This window comes from Lathyrus oleraceus, chromosome 3 (genome assembly GCF_024323335.1).
Source record: "Lathyrus oleraceus cultivar Zhongwan6 chromosome 3, CAAS_Psat_ZW6_1.0, whole genome shotgun sequence".
In the NCBI taxonomy this organism is placed as follows: domain Eukaryota; kingdom Viridiplantae; phylum Streptophyta; class Magnoliopsida; order Fabales; family Fabaceae; genus Lathyrus; species Lathyrus oleraceus.
The window spans coordinates 219,331,465-219,343,237 of record NC_066581.1 but is presented as its reverse complement, the minus strand read 5'-3'; positions in this window follow the sequence as shown (position 1 = coordinate 219,343,237).

Here is an 11,773-nt window from a genome sequence, read left to right as displayed (position 1 = left end):
AAGGATGGACATTCGATTCCGAACAAAGGAATACAAATCTTACTCAACTGGGGAGGACGACTTCGACCCAAGAGCGCATGAGATATATTATCTATAGCCGTCAAAACGTAGATAACATACTCGCATGGAAGATTATCCATAACCGGGTTGGTTGTTAGATGGATAAACGACCGAAAAGAAAGGCATCGGGGTACCAGACTAGGTATGCAAAAGATGACCTAATTAAAACAGGATAAAGTTGCTTAATCAAAGCCAGTATCCGAGAGGTGAAAGGAATATCAATACCGAGACAGGATAATGATAACCACAAAGAGGGGATTACATCTACCGGTTAGTAGGCAGAAAACCACGGAAACAGAAACCGTCATCAACTAGGATGAGCACAGAGGGTTAACTCCACAACAAGGAGAACAGAGGATTCACATCTACCGGTTAGTAGGTAGAAGACCACAAAGATAGGACTTACAACTGCTGGTTTGTAGGCAGAGGCCACAAAATCCGCCAACAATCAGAATGAACCACAAAGGTTACCTCTGCTAGGGGATGAAAGTGGGATTTTACAACTACCGGCTTGTAGGTAGAAAACCACGACGATAGGACTTACAGCTACCGGTTTGTAGGTAGAAGCCACAAATTCCGCTGAGGATAAGATGAATGAGTGCCGGTTAGTGAGCCACTATTCATTCATGCCCCAGGGAAGCACAAGAAACAGTCAATAGGAAGCCAATTTAGGATCGATCCGAAAAGGCAAACTGAATCAAGACTCATCCTAATGAGGAAAGAACTCAATAGGGAAAACCCATCCCGTTAGGGAGGGAACGGAAGCAACCGTCATCCACGAGGATGTATCTCAATGGGGAGCGCAGAAGGAATGGTAGACACGTTCTGCTTAAGGGGTAGACTATACATGGAGAGATCGGACACACCCCCATCTGCTAGGGAAAAAGACCCAAGCTGGCAAGATGCTACCAATTCTAGGGAGTAACACTGCTGGGGATACCCACCCAACTAAGGAGTCGCTTGTTGGGGAAACACCCTCCTCTCCACCATGCTGGGGAACCCAACTCTGAAGCCGATCCAATGGTGCGATGCTAAACTCTTTCCAACAACCCAATCTCGGTCACCACGGCTAAGGGCTAATGGATATGCTTGCAATGTTGATGCATGAGTTTTTTTTTTTTTTACACAATGCCCCATGATCATGGAAATGCTACGCACTAATGATGCAATATGCTATGCTTATCTAAATGATGAATGCATAAACACACGTCTCCTCCAGAGACAACGCCGGGGAGCTCCAAGCACTACGCTGAAGCTTCCATTTCCACGTCCATTTCCACCTTGCTGGGGAAAGACAACCTTTGCTGGGATGAACTCCATCGGACCCGAACTGCATGGGATTACTCTGCTAGAGGAGACAAACAATCTTTACCTTTACTGGGGATAGCCCCACTGAACTCGATCCTCTTGGGGACCTTGCTGGGGTAAAACCATCAACACAACCTCTGCTGGGAAGACAGCTTCAGACTTGGGAAACAATCACAACTCCGCTGAGGATACGGTAACCTTCAAGCTTGCTGAGGAAGCACCGATCTCGAATCTGCTAGGGAGATGACACTCTCAAACCCATTGGGCAGATACGGCCTATCGGACACGGGCCACCCTTCGATTCGTCGAACACTGGTGTTCACCATCCTACCGCAGTGTTGACTTTCCACTTTTGAGAACTCCCAGGCTCATATGGACTTTTCTGATTCATCCCACGAGGATCGAATTCCCGGGATTCATACAAACTTCCCGGTCCTCAGACTTTGAAGAGTCTTCTTGATTAACTTTCCAGGATCGTCGCCGTTCTCCTTCACCGTCCTTTCATTGTTCGTCTATCCCTTGCCCCTGGTTGGACTCTGTGGGGATTTCTTTTTTTTTTCAAAGGGCTTCATATCACCACCTGTCAGCGAATGAAGATATCTAACAGCGCCTGCACAAGAGATTGTTAGATAAAAGCGTGCCCCAGGCGTGCCCCACGTTTCAACATCTTGGTCACTCAAACTTCCGAATAAGATTTCCAGATTTCAATCTTATAAGCATGCATCGGAAGGGACCTCTTATGTTTCAAAATGAAAATATTCTTATCAAAATAAACGGATGTTTTCGTAATCAAAGCGGTAATGAAAACAAAAACAAAACTATTTGACAGAACGCATTTATAGACTGAAACAAAAAGGATGGCTCAGAACTGAGCAATACACAGGAAGCAAACCCTGGAAAGAGGTGATTGCGCACAAAAGGAAAAATCTATCCTAAGGGCAATGTGAAACCGTGATCTCATCGGGTTCCAACTCGGTTACGCCTCATATGGCCTCAAGACTTTCCGCACTTTCGGCCTTCTGAACAAGACGCTTCCGATCGATCTCCGTCGGAGACTAGCCGAGTCATCTAAAGCTCACACGGTCCTGCTAGACGCAGTTGTTCGTTTCAGTCCCTCTTTTACCTGGACCGCCCTTTCGGGTTTCAGTCCACCGGGATACCCTTTTTTGCCCAAGTCGCCCTTGTGGGGTTTTCGACTTGCAGGGTGTACAGTTCTTTTCTTTTATTATTCCTAACTTTTGCCCGAACCTTTTCTTTCTGTTTTTTTGGTTCGCCGGGATGCCCTTTTATCCTGGACTCTTTTATTCTTTTTGTCCAGCGGGTCTCTTTTTACGAAGTATTTTCTAACTGCGTCCGCATCCGCAGGGGATGGAAAATCCTCGCCACTCATGGTCGTCAGCAACAAGTCTTTGTCGGAGAAAACTTTCTTGACCATGCTGGGGATTCATGACTGTATATCCACTTGCCCCACGATCGTCTCGAGGAGGAAGGATCCTTTTCAACACCACATCTCTTCCATGCTACCCACGAGGTCGCACTTCTCGGTTAACAACACGCTTCATTTACCGGGTACAACTGCCCCATGACAAGTAACTGTCAGCCCTTTTCTCCTCGGTTAGGCTCAACGTGTCATACTGAGTCCTTATCCACTCATCCTTTTTAAAGTTTACATCCAACGGGACTTCATGACGAAACCTGAATCTCAAATGGTAGTACAACCTTCATCCCATACCGGAGTGAGAAAGGCGTTGCCCCGGTAGATGCACGTACCGAAGATCAATACCCAAGATACAAGCTTCGTACTCAGCCATCATCGTTGGTGCACTCACATGTTATCCGGGAAACAAAAGGGAACGTGGGATCCCTATGGCGTAACCAAAGCATCACTGACTCATCCATATTACTCTCCCCTTCAGACATCAGAATCCGTTCGGATTCAGGGTCAGGCCCCTCCTCCGGGATCGGTCCCTCACAATCTTTCGATTTGAGCACCTCGAGATGTCCTCATCAGGGACTTCAAACTTCCTTGGCTGATAATCATCAGTGGGCGAGATAACCATACAGTACCCTCCTCTTGATTACTTTCTGGGAGACATCCTGAACATCGTATTCAGTCGACACCATTCGCCCTCTCGCAACCCGTCCGGTCCATGCTGACTTCTCAAGCACATACTTGATCAGATCCATTTTGGACATCCACAAGGTGGTATGAACCAGCATACTGTCTCAGTCGGCGAGCAGCCTATGCCAAAGTACATCAAGTTTTCTCGAACAGTGAGTGTATTGTTTCACAGTCGATAAACTTTTTGCTTAGGTAAATTGCATGCTCTTTTCGACAAGACTAGTCATGCTGACCCAATACGCCTCATAGACCCCTTAAAGGCTGTCAAGTACCAGATTAACAGTTGTTTCTTCCAAGGAAGGCATCAGAATCAAAGGTTCCTGCTACTCATTTTTTTTCCATTTTTCTATGCCCCTTGGCAGTCATCATTCCACCTGACCATTTGATTTCTTTTTTTTTTTTCGGTTCATGCGTTTCTAGTATTGTTTTTTCTTTTTTTTTTTTTTTTTTTAGCAGGATCGACCTCGACTCCTCTTTCGTTCACAATAAGCCTCGGCAACTTACCGGACAACACTCCACAAGTGCACTGATTCGAACTCAACGGTATGAGTTATCTCTACCTGTCAAACCACTGGATCAAGTCCACCGGATGCCCCTCTTCTACTTGGGACTTTGCCATCATGTCATCAACATGGCATTTGCTTTCACGATGAGTCATATCATGAAACAAAGTCACCGTAGCCCTTTGATCCGTGGCACCGGCCTTCTTCTTCACTAGAGGATAGTCTTCTCTCGATGGTAGCTCGTGCCCCACAACATGGGTATTCCACCCTGGTGTACCTTGATGCAACCAGGTGAAGATATCGACCTGTTCTTTCAACAGGGCTACCATTCTGCTCTCGACTCGCCTCTGAAGCGGCCTCAACTTTCATTTCCCTTCTGAACTCGGCGGTACTCGGGATGACAATCTTGAATCACTCCTTGTGCGGTTGAATCACCTTCTCCTCTTGTTTCAACAACTTGGCTAATTCCAGCAGATCACAAACTTCTTCGCCTTCTTCTTTGGCATGATAGATCGGATTGTCGAAGTCATACAGAGGTGTAACCAAATTGTTATCGATGAGATCAGGAGGGTAATCACTTTTGTGGTTGGAACGAGACAAGTTCAAAAGAAAAATGAAAAACATTGCCATTTTTATTTTTTAAAACTGCAAAAAATGAAGAACAGGGAACACCGCTTTTGATCACAAAAACATCCATTTATTACTGATGCAAAATGTTGCAAAATGAAACACATGAGGTGGCCCTTACAATGGACCAGTACGTTTTGGGCAAAACGTATGACTTTCATGCAAACAACAATTGAAAAACAGAAATACTACACTTCTGGATGAGTGACAGTGGTGATTTCGGAGGCCTTCCAATCGCCTGGTACGCACGACTTTATCCACAGCTCTAGCTCGCGGTCGCGGTCGATCTCTTCACTCACTGAACAAGCCTGATCAGAATTCAGCATTCCTGCACTGACGAAGATGTACGGTGGACGACCTCCTCTGTTTGGTCTAGACGACTCTTGATCTGGATAACCGATCCCGAACATGTCTGCCTTTACCACTATGTCAATGATCCTGCCCCAACCTCGGGCCTCTTTGTTCTTCACCACCTCCAAAGCTTGTTTATAAGAAGAAATGGACAGCTTCTTCTCTTTTTCAACAACAGCATTCTCCACCTTGATGGTTTCGATTGCTTGACTGGGCATTTCAAATTTTTCACTGTCCATTTCCCCTTCCTTCATCCCCTGGGTCGTATCTTTCATCCCTACACACCCCTCTGTGGCGATGGCCGCACAACAATTATCAATAGCACGGAAAGCTCCCTCCCGTACTAGAGGTTTTGGGACCACATCCATTGGAACCTTTAACTGATCTTCCTCAGTCACCCTCATCCCTTTCTTGACCTTTTTCACCATCTTCACTTTTATAGGACCCTGCCTGGGTACGGGGTTAACATCACCATTCATTATCTGTGCCAGGTTGATGGTCTTGGAGTCCACCATGTCTTGACGACATGCTTGAAAGCTCTACAACCCTCAACACTGTGTCCGGGTGCCTCAGAGTGGAACTCGCACCTGGCATTCTCATCATAGTGTGCAGGCCTCTTCTGTTGTGCTATGGGAATCAAAATCCTTGGCCGGATTAACCCCAAATCCCTCAATCTTCTGAACAGAAGGGTGTAGGTCACAGGTGGTTCCTCAAACTGACGCTCCTCCTTTTTCTTCTTCACCTGGCTCCTAGCTCTTGGTGCTTTCTGTTGGGGTGGTGGTTGTTGCAGTGGTACAGGTGAATTACCAACAGGAGTGGTTACAGCGGCAGCATAAGGATGATAACGATCCTTACCGCGTTCCTTCTTTACTGGCACACCACTTGAGTCAACCTCTTTTTTGAGCAGGCCACCGCCAGAGGGTTTCTTGGCTACAGAGTCAGAGGGATTCGTCACTTCGGAGGACGGAGCCTTCCCCTGAACTTTCTCCACTATCAGCCACTTCTCAATCTTGTCCAATCTCTCAGATATGGCTTTCTGCCCCAAGGCAAGCCCTTGCACAACATTGAACAAATCCCTCACCATCTCTTTCAGTTCAAGGATGTCGGCGTTGGGAAGATCCATCAGTTCAGATTTGTTGCCCCTAGCAGGATATCTGAGCAAACGAGCTATGCGCACCGGTTGATACCTACAAAACAACAAAAGGGTTAGTATGACTCACACATGCAATGTCTATCCGTACCAGGAATATTCCTTCCTTTGATTCTAGCATCACTGAGACAGATAATTTTTCATCAATAACAATCTGACATCTGGATTTCTCTCAACCAGAATCTCAATCAACAATGGACCCTGAGTACGGATCGACATGGGTTGAATGCAGATGAATGCAAAATGGGATGATGCAAATGCATGAATGCAGGTCACTGGGCCACCAAGTCATCTGAAGACCCATTCTCTGAACCAGTCACAGTCAACTGAATCACCATAAATCCGACATGGGGGGAAGTTCCGAAATAAACGGAACCGGAGATTACATCATTATCACATGAACATCCACTGAACGGATGACAGCCAGATCCTCTGAACCGGTACTCTCAAATTCAACCTGGGGATCCGAAATAAACGGAACCCGTCGATCAATGCCAGGATCAAACCTCCGGCGTCCAGAAATAGATCCATAAATCCGACTCCTAAAGAGGACCCTGATCAACCAATAGTCACTAACAAAGTCACCATCAGAACATGCATCTGTAAGAATCAACCCTCCCCTCACAGGTAAATTCTAATCAGGTTATCCTAAGGCGGACAATGATCTCGACAATCGGGCAAAGATACTCAACGGGTTTGCCCTTTCGGGTGTGCCGTTGTAGCTCTCTTAAGATCGTTTCAATCAAAGACCCGGGAAATGATCGGTCACCGGAGTCAATAGCTCAGATGAGGTGACTCAACCAGAGTGGAGTACCCCACAAAGGAAGAGTTCCCTCAGATGAACCTCGTCCGGCTTGTGGTATGTCACGTTGCAACAATATGCTGATAAAGCAAATGAGGAACGTGAGACCACACTAATCCTAGGTGTATACTCGGGCCTGGGTTTTAGCCCCACTCAGAACACCCACCCCAAACAAAGGAACCACCTGCACAGGAGACAGCTCAATGACAGTATGATGCATGCAAACAGATATGCACATATATACAACATAATAATCATGAATGCAATAAATAGCAGCAAATAGCAACCAAAACCCTAACCTAGAGAGCGCTAGGAGAGACTCGCTTAGGGAAGATGGACCAGCAAGAGGTCAACTTCTCTTTTTCCCCAGCAGAGTCGCCAGCTGTCGCATTACGCGAAAAACCGGCGGGAAACGAAGAACAACAGAGCCGCCACCGTGCGTTATTTATCCCAAAAGAGGGAAAGGAAACGCTCAGAGTAAACCTGGAAAAGACGTGGTCTCGCGACCAAAGAGAATGGGATCGGGAGTCGGTTATGCGAAGGGAAGGTATTAGCACCCCTACGCATCCGTCGTACTCGACGGGATCCACGCACAATAGGAAGGAAAATGGCTGCTAAAACACTGCTCAAATAAACATCTATACAGGCTGAAAGAGACACAAGAAAACAAACAAGACTGAACTCGGCAGGATATCGCATCCTGGGCCTACTTAGTCTATCAAGCATAGACATCAGAGTCAAAGTAGTTCGAACTGGGGAAACGACACATGCTCGCTAGGATGTCGCATCCTATGCATACGTATCCCCTTTGGACGAAGGAGAATCAGAGCATTCATAGCTCGGCTAACACGCACACAAACAACCACAGGAAAAGGCAAACATGGAGCCTGAATGCCAATCACTGGACTTACATCAGCATCCGAACCAAAACACACACAAGAAGGCAAACGTGGAGCCTGAATGCCAATCACTGGACTTACATCAGCATCCGAACCAAAACACACACAAGAAGGCAAACGTGGAGCCTGAATGCCAATCACTGGACTTACATCAGCATCCGAACCAAAACACACACCAACACTGGAACCCGAATGCCACTCGATGGACTTACATCAGCTTCCAAGCACACAATGACACAAAACAAAGACACAGGCGCCCGGAGAGATCTGCTCATCTCCTGCCTACGTACCTCATCTGGTATGAGGATCAGGGCGACGTAGTTCCCCTACGGAGGGACACAGGACTAGCCTAACCAGATAACAGAGGGAGACACAACTAGGGAGACTACGACTCGAGCCTAGATGTTATCATGCAAATTCATCCCTAAGTCAAGGTTTCTAGCTAACTTGCACAGGAAGCAAGCCTATCCTATTCAGCACAAGCAGTAAATCAAGCATTCACAAGTAGCACACACTATATGCACACAAAAGGGCTCAATCAAAGGGTAAGACTGCAAGAGCAAGTCATCTGTACAGAGGTAGTATTAGCTCTTAACCTTGCCATTGAGGGGCTAAGGTGAAGCTGATGAGAGGAGAGTGAAGATAAGACTTCACAGCTCTTATCCCTGGTCAGGGAGAGCTTAAGACAAAGGAGCGTGGGTTCAGAAAGGAGGAACCCTTCTACACTCAAGACTCTGACACAACTGTACATTGTACAAGATCTTGGGTTTGTGTCCCAATGCATCAACACAGTGGTGTGAGCAGAGGGACGACTCAACAGAAGAGCGGGAGATAGATTGCATATCTCTTATATCCGCCGATTGCCTCATAGAGGTCTTTACCTGCTTGGGGACAAAAGTAAACAATCGCAAACATTGCCTCTTAAGGAGGACTTCAGACAGGTGTCTGGCCAAGTAACAGGCCAGGTCTTCCAGACTACATGGAGACAAGAATGTTATACCTCAGTGCAAATTGCTTATCAAGCAAAGCAAAGCAATATTAGCAACTAATGTACCTGAAATCAATCAAATATCATCAGTATACCAATCACAGAACTAAACAGCAAATGGTTCACAATTAACTATAAACAGACCAACACAATTCAATGCACCAAAGTGCAAGTCAACTCAAAAGAGCCAAGCACCCTACAAAACAACACAAGTTAGTCTACAAGATCAAATGAGACAACTCAATCAAATGTGAATCCACCTCCTTAAGGTATTTTGCTTCTTAACCTGAAAATCACATTCAAACATGAGATACAAGACCACTAGGACAAGCCTAGGGTCAAAAGGAAGTAAAAAAAGTCAAAACAGCAAGTGAAACATGATCACAACCAAGATTAATCAATTAAAAAGAGAATCCAATTGGTCTCACATCAAAACTATGCACCAAATTCATTTCATGCACAATTTAAATCAAACTAGGCAAGTATGAATCATATATGAGCAAACAGAATGGTCACACTCAAACAAATACCTAAACAGCTCAATAAATTCCACAAAAATTCCAGCCTAAACAGGACGCATTCAATGAGCTACACATCAATTTTCATGCCATTCGGACAAGAGGAAGTAGGTCAATGAAAATCATCAAGTCAGCAAAAATCCAAACAAGCCAACACATGGTAGCAAAATAAGCATCAACTTCAATCAAATGCAAAACAGTGAGAACAACTAAGAAATGACTGGGACCAAAGCCAAAGTGAACTCAAACATGTTAAGAATCACTCCATCAAATTTCATCTTCATATGATAAGGTATGAGCATTTCACATAGCATATAAGGCAATCACTCAAGCAAAACCCTAAAATGTCTAAACAGCAAGCCAAAATCCCAATCAAATAGGAAATTGATCAACAATTCCTACAAAAAATCATGGCAAAACTAGACATACAGATGGTATCTCATGCAAAAATTGGGAGCATTTGGCAAAGCATAGGCAAGGCAACAAAAATCATGATTATAGCGTAACATAGTGTGACACACATTGTCACACTCAACTTGAACACATCATATCTGGAAAACCATAAATCCAAAATTCACAAACTACACATCAAAATCACCAGCAAAGAGTCAAGAACAAGCCTATAAAATTTCATGCATTTTGGCTGAGACATCCATATTTCATGTAAAAAATGGTAAAACACACAAAAAAGGCACACATGAACAAGATCACTAGGCAAAGTCAAAAATCTACCAAGCACAACTTGAGTTACTATTCCTATAAAAAACTAGATTAAATTTGGGATTCAACAAAAAAATTCCCAATTAATTTGGATTAAAATTGAATTTGTTTTGATTTTTTGAAGATTGATGAAATAATGAAATATTTATTTAACATGAAAATGAATTTAATTAGGTTTGATGGCAAAATGGTAAATAACGCGTCCCTGGTCCAAAACGCAGCGCATCACTTAATGTGATGGCGCGTTCTGATTGGACGAACCGAGCGGGAAACAGGTTTTCGAATGTGAAGCGCATAGCAGCGGATCAAACGCGGGACTTTTCCAGATTTCTTGAAGTTTCATCACGTTCATCGTTGTTCATCGTTCCAGAATTAGTTACGAACATTTCTCAACCAAAATGCACAAATCATATATGGATAGAAAGGTCTAAACACGTAGATTACAGATATCATGATGAAATTATCCAGAAATTCATGTACAATGCGAATCGATTGAAAGAAGTTTTGGCATCTAAACTTTAATCCTAGATTTCTCTCTCAAATCTTAATGGATTTTGATTCTACAACTTGCAATGGACTCTACAAACTACGTTCTACAATATACACATCACAATTTTGAAAACGGTTAGAGTCGAATTCCAACCTTGGATGATGGCAGTTGTGGAATCCTTGCTTGTTTTGCTCTAATTCACGGAAACAGATGTAGTGTAATGACTATGAAGATGATTGATGAAGAAATCTCAGCTCAAAAGTGCACGAATCAATGGATTTTCGCAGCTGCCATGGAAATCCAAGCTTGCAACAGTTGGTGTTCTTGCATGATTTCCACAAGATCTTGTTCAACAGCACTGCTACAGCACCTGCAAATGAAGAATCACCAAAGAAAACACGAAAAAATGGAGGAAATCTTGATGAATTGTGAAGAAATGTGAAAATGCAAAGTGGAGAAAAATGAGAGAATTGGTGTGATTTTCTGTTTTGATCTGAAGAAATGATTAGTGATTATGCAAAACAGTTACAATTAACTCTTTATACCTCTCCCTAATCCAAAATTAATCAAGATTAGCAAAATTAAGATGATTAGTGTAATGTGCATTTTTATGTGTTAGGTCCAATATGCCCTTTCATGATGCAGTCCATTTTTCAGTCTAAACTTGGTTCAAGCAAGTTCCAAATACCATTTGTGATGTGTTGGAAAAAGTCCCATGTGGAAATTCTATGTTATGCTCAAAATCACTATGCCATGCCAAAAATGCAAATGTGTTCACTTAAAAAATGCCATTTTGCTATGAAAGTTTTTGATGAAATTTGATTATGCATCATGAAAGATCATATGAGATGTGGTTTGCTCAAAGAAAAATCAACCAATTTGGCCATTCCATGTGAAAGTTATGGCACTTCGAATTTGGGCATTTTCTGAAAATGACTGGACCATATCTTGCCAACCACACATGGGAATTTCAAGTTCTTGGACTTTTTGGAATGGTGAGATCAAGATATTCAACTTTCATGTAGGAGAAAATTCCATTTGAAGCTTGTATGATGAAGTAATTTTGGGGAGAAAAACTTTCCATTTTGGGCAGTTGAAATTACAGGTCACCTGCCACTTTTGGAAACTTCTTGTCTGACCTCCAATTCTTCAACCTTGGTCTTTGATATGTCAAATGAGACTTGTATGGACATGAATGAGGCCTTTAAAACCATCTCACACCTTCCAATCCATAA